This window comes from Hyperoodon ampullatus (genome assembly GCF_949752795.1).
Source record: "Hyperoodon ampullatus genome assembly, chromosome: 4".
Classification (NCBI taxonomy): Eukaryota; Metazoa; Chordata; class Mammalia; order Artiodactyla; family Ziphiidae; genus Hyperoodon; species Hyperoodon ampullatus.
Window position 1 is genome coordinate 109,923,977 of NC_136917.1, and position 12,745 is coordinate 109,936,721.

The window sequence follows — 12,745 nt, forward strand, 5'->3', positions numbered from 1 at the left end:
GCTGTTCAGCTCCTGGAGACTTTGCAGATCCAAGTTCCCATGGGAAGTTGAGTTCAGATGCATTTCCCCACCATCAGATTAGGTTCACCTAGCTTGTTGCTGGAGAGAGTTACAGGGTCATTCACCAGAAAATACTGCTAGGCTTAGAGATGGGCCAGATATTATACTGCTATTGGTATAGCAAAAGTGACTCATGGAGAGGTCAATTTGTAAATAAGTAGCCGTTGCTATTGCTATTGATGACCATACATTATACTGATTTCTCTAGGTAAGAAATAGGCTCAAAACTTTCATTAACATCACCCACTTCCTAAGGAGCATCTTAAACAGCTTCTATCTTTCTGCCAGTTCAATGGACATGAGGTACTGAACACCAAGGCAATGAGGAACAGGCTGTGCCCTGGCCATCAAAATGCAGATGTATGCCTAATACTGAATTTTTCCTTAGCAAAATAAACAAAAACAAACAAACAAAAACACCCCCACAAAAAAACAAACATGTTAAGTCTGATTGAATTCGACAAGAAATAGACTTCTTCCTTCTTATGGAAGTTAGATCTTTGCCCCCAACTCGGGCATTTTCCTAAAGATCAGGTGAGTTTGAGTGATGTGTACCTGATACAAGTTTCCTGAGCTAGACCTTTTCTGATTGCCAGCCTAGCTTAGTTTTCCTGCTTCTCTGGGAATACCCCACAAAGGGCTGAATTTTCCAGGTGTGGATGACACCTGGCTAGGAGAGACTACCAGATTCTTTCCCCCAGGTATCTGAAATCTAGTTTGGAGAGACAGTGAGTCTTGGAGTAAGTGGAGTTAAGGTGCATTAATGGCAGCATTCTGGTGAGATCCTCATGAAAACCCTCAAAAGCTTTCTAGTAACTTTCCTACTCCTTTTATTTTAATATTATTATTATTTTTGCTTAAATTAGCTATATTTTGTTTCTGTTGTTTGAAACTAAAATAATTATTCCAACACATTCCTCTTGGGGTTCGAGGACATGCAAGTTACCCACAGACTCTCACAATTACGCAGTGTTATTTTATACCCACTAAAGAATCCAGGAAGAGCTCATTGTTAAGTGCTCCTTCTAATAACATCCTCCAGAATAGGTGGCTGGTTGAATGCTTCCCATCTTCTAACAAGGACAGGGACACCCAGATGAAGTCAAACAACAGCTAACTGATCTTTTTAAACACTGGAAAACATAAGACATGACTGAAGTGGTATCTATGCTACTTATGACTCTAGTCATAATTATGCTTCTTATTTCTCAAGCACTTTGTATATATTCAAGTCTTATAATAAGGAGAGTTCTTAGAATATGCCTCAAGATACCCAGATGTTTCTAAATAAGTCATAGGTCATGAGAAACAAATGAGAAAGGGAATCAAAGAATATTTATAATTCCTGCCAGCTTTGCCTTGACTATCCATCCACTCCGTCAAATAGCCTTTTGATAAAAAAGACTGCAAGAAACAATCTTATTCTGCCACACCAAGGGTTCATTCAATTAGTGGTAATTAAGATTACAGCAACGGTTTAATTACTTGTTCTTTTATCCCTTACCCCTGGGTGTAACGCCTAATTGAAGTATATCCCATAAGAGAAAAGAGGAGGGGAAAAATTGATGAAGTTTTTCAATGGCTGCTTAAATCAGAGAATCTTATAAAAAACCTGAATCACAGTTAATAAGTAATCCAATTGATTCAGATGTGGCTTGATCCAGAAGTGTGATCACGAACTGTGAATAAGACTCTGGTCGTTTACATATAGTTTTCTCAGCTCTATCCTCTATATTTTTGCTTTTGCCTCACCCTTATTTCTTTCATAATAACATTAATGGCTACAGCAATTACGGAATTTGCTTCCTTACACGCAGTACACAGGGAAAGAAAGGACCTCTTCCTTAGCTCCTGATGAAGAGTGGATAAACTCCTTTCCCATGATTCCCCAGCAAAAGTCCTTTCATGTTTCATTGGCCAGAATGAGGTCCTAAACCAATCACCATGACCAGGGGAAATCAGATGCTCTGATTGGCCTAACTTACCCAAATCACAGGGCCATTACCAGTGGAGGAAATTAAGTACACACCCTAAAGGAAATTAGTGTAAACTTGTTAGAAGACGAGGGATATCAGCACTGGAGAGACAACCGACTCCTCTACACATACTGAAGTATATGCTCTGAGAGGCCGAAGCTGCAGCTAATAAGCTAGAGTAATAGAAGTAGCACTTTCTAGGAAGGGCAGTAGTGAGCAGGCTAAAAAACCAGTAATTTATCCAACCTGCTGGTGAGATGCCAATTGGTAGTGAGTAAACCACCAGGCTCAGGCTGAGCCAGGGAGGAAGGTCGATGACTCTGCTTCAGACTGGGCAGGTAAAGAGCACTTGGGTCTCCATAGAATAAGGATTGACAAACTATGGCCCACAGGCCAAAAATGGCCCCTAGCCTATTTCCATATGACCCACAAGTTAAGAATGTTTTTTTTTTATTTTTTTAATGACTAAAACATTTTAAAAAGAATGATATTTCGGGCCTCCCTGGTGGCGCAGTGGTTGAGAGTCCGCCTGCCGATGCAGGGGATACGGGTTCGTGCCCCGGTCTGGGAGGATCCCATGTGCCGCGGAGCGGCTGGGCCCGTGAGCCATGGCCGCTGGGCCTGCGCGTCCGGAGCCTGTGCTCCACAACGGGAGAGGCCACAACAGTGAGAGGCCCGCATACCGCAAAAAAAAAAAAAAAAAAAAAAAGAATGATATTTCATGAAATAAAAATTATATAAAATTCAAGTACAGTCATCCCTTGTATACACGGGGGAATTAGTTCCAGGACACCCCCCCAAGATACCAAAATCCACAGATGCTCAAAACACAGTCACACTCATTTATCTATGTATTGTCCAGGGTTGCTTTTGAAATATTTACTGCCTGGTGCTTTATAGAAAAAGTTTGCCAACCCTGATATAGAAGCATTGGTGCTTAAAGTATGATTCATGACTAGCAGCATCATTACCACCTGGAAACTTGTTAGAAATGCTGTCTTGGGCTTACCCAGGCTTTTTGAATTAGAAACAATGAGAACAGAGCCCAGAAATCTGTGTTTTTAAACAAGCCAGATAGGTGACTCTGATGCAGGCTGAAGTTTGAGAACCACTGGTATAGAAGGATGTTAAGATGAAAATGATCTGAATGACGTTGGAATCCCAACGAGAAGGGCACTGTGGCTTGTTTTCTGAAATGAGAGCACAAGGCACGGAACTTAATTATAATAAAAATAACAGTACTAATAATGGTAATGTTTATGGCAAACTTGAGTGTGTCAGACATTTTGCTTTACATTCATGATCTTATTAAAACCTCACAAAAAGTCTGAAGTAGTTGCTATTATTATCCCCATTTTGTACCTAAATATATGAAGGCTTCAGGAGATTAAGAGACGAGTTACAGTGTTAGTAAGTGGTGGCTCTAGTCTAAGACTTAGATGGTTTGACACCAGGGTTAGACCTTTTCATGTGATATGACTCTGAATTCTGTAAGCTAGATACATGGAAGTGTTACTGAAAAAGGAAAGTGACACATGAACACCATCAGTTTTGAAATCAGTGTATACATTTATACAAAGTAGAGGCACTTATAACTCCATTTTCTTCTTGCCAGGGAACTAGCTTCAGCTAAACCAGACATGTAGCCTTTTCTTGAGTAAATCTAGAGGAAACCACCACCATTTGTGACCACCAGTTAAAATCTATTTCTCTGTCTTCATACATTTCACATAAATTTAAAAAGTAAGATTTTCCCTTCCTTTCATTTTCAGATGCCTGGGAGTCTTTGACTTTTGCTTTACTATATAGATTGTAATGACTTATGATTTTGTTGTTTTTCACATAATTGTCAGGATAGTTCATTTTGGTCTACTTTTACATGACATTACAAGTTTTATTTTCTTTTTCTGGTTGGTAAGGCTGAGTAGGAAGGGGAGAATACATGTGATGCGGAAGGTGGGGAAGAGATGAGGAGTAAACTAACACCAGGAAAAGTAGTAGAAAAACAAAACAAAAAAAGATTCTTGGTGCTGCAGGATGTCAAATCTAGGCAAAAGACACCTCATACCAGGGATCTGACCTTTTTATGTTAGAAAAACAAAGCCATGTTGAGATGTGAGAGACACTTGAAAGGAACAATTTGAATTTTGAACAATGTTTTCCATATGGTGCACATGTCATCCATAATCTTTACAGGTTTCCAGTTCACTCCTCAATGAAATTCACATTTCCAGTTTCAGTCCATCAAGACTAGAAATTATAGCTCAGCATACCTTTATAAGGCTTTGAAAAAATATGAAAAAGGTATAAAAATTAGTTTTTATTATATTTTATAGAGAGATTGAATGAGAACCAGCAATGATTTCTGAAGAAAGAAAATTGTCAGATTAATCTATACGACTATAATAAAGCTCTTGACCCAGGAGACCAAGGGCAAGTTAGAGCACATTTTGCTTTGTGTTGCAAAGTTTCTGATTCTGTTCATTAAATGCACTGAACCAACAACTGTATGTGGAGAATATTACACAATTCTGGCTGACAGTATGCAGATTGATCATCAATCATGGATTAGCTTAGAACATTAGAAAAAAATACAGCTTTATTATATAGCAAGTTCTTGCAGAGATGGAGAATGAACTAGATTAATAATTTTTACATTTCCTTGGGTCATAAATCTTTTAAGAAAGCTGACAAAACCCAAGGATCCTCTTCCCAAAAGTATGCACATACCTATAAACAATTATGCTTATATATTCAGGAGGTTATGAGCTCCAGGTTAGCAATTTCCAAACTATATGGGTTTGGGGTTTTTTTTCTGCTTAAAAAATTCTAGGATGATGTGATTTCATTTTTTAAATCATCTGAATTAATATCAATCAGGAAGAGCTGATGGCTTATCTCATAGCTCACAGAACTCTGGGGAATCAGGATATGGATGACCTTGGTGGAAAACCATTGAAAACCACTTCCCTATAGACCTAACAGATAATTTTCAGGATATTTTGCACTTTCAATTAATTGTAACTTTTAGTTTCTCAAACAAAGGATGGATGATTAGAAATAATTAATTAATTGAGCTTGGTTTTCATGTGCTAATGTAATACTGGATTTCTGATTGCACCTTCAGGAGATGCATTTTGTAACTTTTATCGGTCATATCTGCAGTCCACAGAGACTTGTAGCCCTTTAGAGTTATCAAACTTAAATCCCTTTTATTGTGTCATAGGGAAAACTTGGCTCATCAAAATACTTCACCTTAGTTGAAGGGAAAAGACAATAAACAAAGTGACAATGATATTCAGGGGGGTTTGGTTTATTTAGGGATGAATAGCATCCTGGCACTTACTTGGTGTTAACTGCCTGGTACTAGAACTATTTTGGTTTCTGAAGGAGTGTTTTTTTAAATTTTGTTACTGCTTAGTCTTTGTTTTCTAAATGATGAGCTTTCCTTAGAAATATTCTGAAAGGAGAAAAAAGGTAGTGGAAAAGTGTAGACCCCATTAGGGAAATAAATGGTGTAATTATATATGGCACTGAAATAAATGAAGGCTTTCCTTCTTCCAATCCTGCTTCCTCCTAATGACTCTGATAACTGAAGTGTTGGGTTTTATTAAATAGAGCAGAATTGAACTCTCGGGAGATGAAAGTGGCTATTGAGATTCAGACCTGCTGAAATAGGAGTCTCCTCCCTTTTGTAGCTGGCAGATAGGCCCGTAATGAGCACATTTTGTAGCTGGAGAGAAAGCAAAAGAAGATGAAAGTAAAATCTTTTGAAGACTAGAAAAAAAAGGGGAAAATCCCACTAATATAGTGAAACCCCTTAAATTGTTTTCTAAGAGACAGAAAAAAATACTATTTAAAGGTCACATTGGCTGTTGGAATTTGTTTGGCTTTGAGAAGATAAATATTGTGTATGGGAATATAAGAATATCTGCTAGAAACCACTTTTATACAGTGAACAAAGGAATCATCCCTAATATGTGATTAACTGATGTTCCCTGTTAACCACAAATGTTAGCTTTCCAAATACTTCAAGTGAAGGGGCTCCTTATTAATTGGCTCAGGCATCCCTTAGGACTTCTAAGGGGTTAAGGCCAGGATGATTCAAGGTTCTTTCTTTCTTGAAAAAATATGCATACAGATGTTCAAAACATGGTGACTGCAATTGCGTTGTCATCTATCTTAAATTACAGAATTAACTTATCGTTAGTATTCAAAAACTTTTCAGCAACACGCCAGGTTAGCTCACTGTCGATTAAATAATGATTTTATTTTTCCTTGTACCTTCAAAAAAAAAGACTAATTGTAATACAATTTGCTTTTAAACCCAAATAGAGTCTGTGACTTTAAATGCAAATTACCAAATGGTTCCTGAAGCAAGTGAAAGGAAGGATTGCATCCATCATGCTGTAATTTAAAATGAATTTTAACCCTTAGGCTGACAACGAACACAAACCCAGACTGCCACAAACAGAAGCCAGGGGGTCTGTTGAAATAAGAGCTGCCATTTCCAATAAAAACAGAGTGCTGCAATAATGCCACCATGAACAGGACTTGATGTTGAAATCATAGATCTGATCTAGATGAGATTGATGGTGAAAAACTAGGGAAGATATGAATGAGATTTTCTGTTGGGCAGTGGTAATTCGAGGAGCCTTTCACACACTGCCGAGGCAGCCATTGTTTCATAAACCCTACTTCCCACATACACACTCCTATCCATTGATTATCTTATGTTTGGAATGACTGATGCCCCTTTGACTCCAAGGAACCACCCTGGGATCTGACAGGAAACGGTGGATTGTTTATTTTTTAATTATAAAACCAGTTGAGCTCCAGAATCCATGTAAACAAAACTGGATCTTACCTTAGAAGCCACCCTGTAAGCTGGGGCTCTAAATCATGTTCTGCTTATTATAATGCGTTTATTTAGAACTTTTTACATTTTTACTGACTCTACAATTCTATAAATGAATCATTCCCCGTATCCTCTTAGTTATGGCTAATAGCTCAATTCTTCAACACTGTTAATGGTGCAGGCTGGTTCATAGCCGTTACTTGTTCAGGGGGCTGTGTGTCTGTGCTGTCCCAGCCATCACCAGTCCTGCTCTCTCTGAAATGTGGCTGGGTGCCCAGGAAATGAACTAGCTACTGCCTGGTAGAGAGGAGAATCAAAGACTGGCACTTGGCAGGGACCCCTGCTCTTGCAGCTGCTGAGTGCTAAATTATTACTGATGTGCTTCTCCAGCCGTGCACGGCAGGGCTGGCCTAATGCAGCACGGAGCCCCCCTCCTCTGGCCCTTAACACAGGACTTGGGTTTCAGAGCTGGAATCAAGGGGGCACGCTGAGCTGGCTTCTGCCAGAGGCAGTGAGCGTATCCATCCCACACAGATGCTGAGATGCGCAGGACACGTTTCCTGCTCTTCGTGTGCATCAGAACATGTCTAGACTCCCTCGTGTGATTGCTTCAGAAGCTTGGTGGGGTTTGCATAGGTATATGAGCTGATCAAGTTGAACTTCTGAGGCAGAGTGACACCATTCAGACAGAGCTTTCCTAACTCTGAGGTCTCAGCGAGAGACACAGTGAAAGGGTAGGAGCATCTTTTCTTCCTTCTGCTTCAAGAAAAGAATCAGGATCAATCAACCTGAACTTTGTGAGCAGGTTTTTTTTAACCTGACATTAGGTGTTCTGTAGCCTCCCAGAACACTAGTTAGGTCTATCTGCTGAGGTTGATATTTGTAAAAGAGGCAGGGATCGTTCCTAGGAAGAACCCAAGGTCACAGAGCCCCAGTCCAGGACCCCCTGCATGACTGTATGATTGCAAATAACTTGGGCTTTCTGTGCCTCTGTTTTCTCACCTGTGTGTGTTAGGTACATAGATTGCTAGTCTTGGTTACTGGGCTCCTGCCTACAATTTCAAGATGAATCTCCTGCAGTGCCAGTGTAGATGCCATTTTATGAATAGTCAGGTTATAAATTGTAACATAAATTATGTTTTTATGCTGTCCCCTTCTCACGTCTCATGCTCAATTCTACCCATCAGAGTAAGACAAATTCTTCACTGAACCTCTTTTCCCAAGGCTCTTCCACAAAAAGACAGGGCTTTCTCTCCTTTTGGCTAAGAGCCTCTCAGAGCAGAAGGTGACCATATTTATTGGCAATTGATTTATCTTGCTTACAGTGATAAACTTTAATTAAATTTAGAAATTTTATGATCAGATCTACCTATGTTGCTATGTAAAACTGAAACATTCTGTGTGGCTCTCATTTCTTTCTTCTCAAGATAATGCACTCAAGGAAGAATAATTTAAAAGCCAAAATTTTGTTCAAAATGAAAAAGCACACATATTTGCCTTCCATACCAGCTGAAGCCTGTTCTTCGCTCATCTTTCAAGAAGAAATTTACATTTAGCAAACTAAGCGGGTTCTTGTTAATTGTTCGCCCTGGTTGTCTGATAGCCTCTACAGTCCAAACAACTGATATGTCTTTATTTTATTTTTCGACTGGTTGCTTTGCTGTAATATGGATACTACTGCCTTAGAACACTTTCGTGCTTTTAAAAATGTTGCAAGTGGAATATGAAAGCAGCGACATCTCCACTTCAGAGGTAAACCCATAAAAGCGCTGGTATAAGTGCTCTACACAGTGGCACATAGCTCATTATACATTTAAATTTTCTCACTGACAAGTCCTTAAAGAAGTGGGTCTCCAGCGTCCCTTCTTACATGTAATCTTCAAGCTAATAAGCGTGAAAAGTCAAGAAAGCTTCTTATCTCTGTAGGTGGTTTTTCATGGCAGCAAAAATCATCTCAGAGAAATTGCTTTAGTGTAGCATAATTCCAGCTATTTGGGGTGTATTTTTAGATTTATAGAAAAATTGTACAGATAGTACAGAGAGCTTCCATTCACCTCAAACCCAGTTTCCCCAAATATTAATATCTTATATGAGTATGGTACACTTGTCATAATTAATAGACCAATGGTGATACATTGTTATGAAGTGAAGTCCATGCTTTATTCAGATCTCCTTAGTTTTTCCTAATGTCCTTTTTCTGTGCCAGTCTAGCACGTTACATTTAGACTTCATGTCTCTTTAGGCTCCTGTTGGCTGTGACAGTTTCTCAGGCTTTTCTTGTTTTTAAAAACATTCACAATTCAGAGAAGCACTAGTCAGGCATTTTGTAGAATGGCTCTCAGTTGGGATTTCTTTGATTTTTGTTTTCATCATTAGACTGAGCTTATGAGTTTGGGGGAGGAAGAGCACGCATGTAAAGTGCCCTTCTCATCACACACTATGCATGTGACTTATGACTGTGATGTTAACCTTGACCACTTGGTTCAGGCGGTGTTTGTCAGATTTCTACACTCTAAAGCTTCTCTTTTTTACCTTTTCCATACAGTACACTTGGGCAGGAAGTTAGTTACTATGTGTAGTCCAAACTAAAATAGTAGGGAATTATGCTCCACCTCCCTGAGGGCAGAATAGCTTCATAAATTATTTGGAATTATTTTTGCATGAAAGATTTGTCTCTTTACCCAATTTATTATTTTTTTTTAACCAATCCTATTTTCTTATAGCTGTCTGGACTCACTAATATTTATTTTATACTTTGGGTTATTATCCAATACAACTTTATTTACTTGGCTTCTCAAATCATTTCCGCTTTGGCTGGGCCACTGGGAAGCTTTCAGTTGGTGCCTGTATCTCTTTGACATCCCCCCCCCATCATTGTGGTCTTTTTAGATTCTTTTTGTTTTGTTGTTTTGTTTTGTTTTGTTTTTGAGAACTTCCTTACTTTCTGGCACTATGTTCCAGGATCATTTTATATATTTCCTGTCCTAGTCCTAGAATCAGATGTTCCTCCAAGAAGCCCTGGTTTCTTTTATTGGAGAATGGTAAAACACAAAACAAAAACAACAAGATCTGATTGCTAGGTACTTATCATTTTATAAAGCATTATTAGTAATTTATAATCAGTTTCCCCTGAAAAAAGTGAGCAACTATCCTGAACGTTTTCCAAGTTACACATTTACACATGGTAAAATTTGAAGAGCATCTTTAGCCTGGCATTCCTGTCAATGGCAATCCAGGTGTAGGATAGAAAATGTACCCAAGCCAAGCAAATAACACTTTTCATAATCTTTTTTTTGTGTGTGATGTGAGTCAGATACGAAAGACAGCAAGTGATTTGAATTTAATGTTATTTATGTTACATTATAGTATATTACACCCCCCAAAAAAATCACCTCAGTAAAATAGAAAGGAAAATGTGTTGGTCCCTTGCCCTCCCTGCCCGTCCCAGTACCATAAAATCATTAAAAACTTTTTTCTAAGAACTTACAAAACGATTTCTTTCTTAAGGTAACGTTGGACTAGGCCAAGTGAATATTTTACTAAAACATTCCACTGGAGCTGGTTTTGGAGTGAAGAAGGGAGGCATTTCTTCCAACTATGGAAGCACTAATGCAAACCAGTTCTGCTGTTTGTTTGATTCCTTTGCTTCTAATTCAAAAGGGCAGTGACCTCATTCTAGCCCTGCCCTATGCTGGGTTGGTAATTCTACTCTCTTCATTTTGGCCACCCCAGCATTTTCCACAGCCAGCTGACCTTCCCACCCCCATCCTTCTATCTGTACCCGGGCAGTGTCTTCAGTCTTCACATGCATCTTGCTCCCACTTACACTTAACCCTTCAGATATTCCCATTAACTCTTCAGTTTTAGGTCATTTTGGTCTGAGGAGAAGTAAATCACACATCCCTGTTGTAATCCTGAGACCATGATTTAATCCTATACTATTTCAGATTCTTATTGAACTTTTGAAACAAAACCTAAAAAATGATGAATTGCTCAACTACATGTGCTATATTAAAGCTGTATTTGGGAGTTCTATAATCTAGCCAAAGATTTTAAGAAAACTGTAGCCTGTGTTCTCATTTTTTTCTCTCTCCCGAGACAATATATTTGAATTAATATGTATCTCCTCTCATTTTCTCTCTTTCTCATCACAGTGTCATTTAATCCAAGATTTCACCCAAACCAAGGATCTTTTTACAAAATCCCTGAGAGTTGACTGTTTACCATCTACTCAAACATTTCCACTGCCTGGAATTCATTTCTTTCTGAAGCTTGCTGTTTCATTTTTGGACAGGTCAATTTATGGAAAGCTGTCTTTCATACTGAACTGAAATTTATCTTATCATCTGCACCCATCATTCCTAGAATCAAATGAGATACTATATGCAGAAACTTTTTAAAACAGCAAAGCCCTGAATAAATATAAAGAATATTAATGTCAATTCTACCATGTAGAGTTTGAAATTTTGACAAGCATAATGTCTTATCCAAGCCATTGGAATAGGTGAATATGACAATAGGGCAAAGGATACTCTGCACAGGTTTCTGAAAAGCTCCCTCCAGTTTCACATTAATCCATTAATCAGTGTTCTTTAAACAGCTCTATTTAAGCAATAAAAAACAAGGGCCAAGCTAAGTTGAGAGCTAGAAAATAGAAACAAAGCCCAAACAAGAAAAAAACCAGAACCCAAGACTAAAGCCGATCAGAGGCCAGAAGAAGTAGGAAGAGATTGGTATGGCTGAATCATCTCTGCTGCTTAGGATACTCCTGTCTTTGAGATCAGTGGAGGCAGTGGTTTCATTTCTGCTTCTCTCCTCACGGTCAAAGACAGCCTCAGAGTACCTGAGAAATTGTTCCAATTTGAGCACACCAAATAAGCAGCAGCACTAGTTTGGAAAATAGTCCCAGCTGAAGGCCTGAGAAGATTCCCAAATTTACTCTCAAAATGTCATTTTGAAAGCAGTCCTTAAGGCTTGGATGGGTGTGCTCCACTTCCAAGCTGAGCTATGTATGAACTACTCTGCCAGCAATCCTGGATTTGGGGGTCGAGGGAGGGCAAGAACAGAGGAGGACCGGACCCCACGTCTAGGTGGTGTCCACTAGACAAATCTGACAAGCACTCCCATATCCAAACTTCCACAGAAGGTCAGAAATCACTGGAAGCTGTGTGGTATTCCAAAGGCTGTAAATAGAGTACTTTGATCCAAGTAACACAGAACACTTGGATACACACTAGATGGCCTATGGGGGAATTTCAGGCTCATAAAACATCCCAGGCAGTTCTCATAGAGGGTGAGAAATTGGTTCAATATATAACATAAATGATTAAATATGAGTAACTTATAGATCCTTTGGAATTGAAATTAGCACTATATATCACTTGAGACATAAATTCAGAGTTCATGGTAAGGTCTAGGATATGGCACATGACCTTATACCATGATAATTAGACCCTTATACCCAGGGACCTTATATGCTTTTACAAAGACAGAATCTCAATACTTTCTTAATCTCATCATGATCTTTCCATAAATGTTAGCTTTGATAGCAATCTTAACTTTAGGATAAGAGGCCTAAACTAGCTGGAAAATTTCTAAGATATTTATTGTACATACTACTATTCAATGTAACGAATATAAATCTGTAAAATGCTCTTGGCCCAACCAAAAGATCATGCTGATAAATTTTCTCTAAAGAATATTAAAAATAAATGGTAAAAACCCTGCTTGGAATGTTTAGTCAATTAGAAGAGTTATGTCTTATACTGTACCCTCCTCCCCAAACTGGAATATAATACAACAAGCCAAATTCTAAGTGGAAGTATATTAGCCATTCTTTCCATTATTTTCT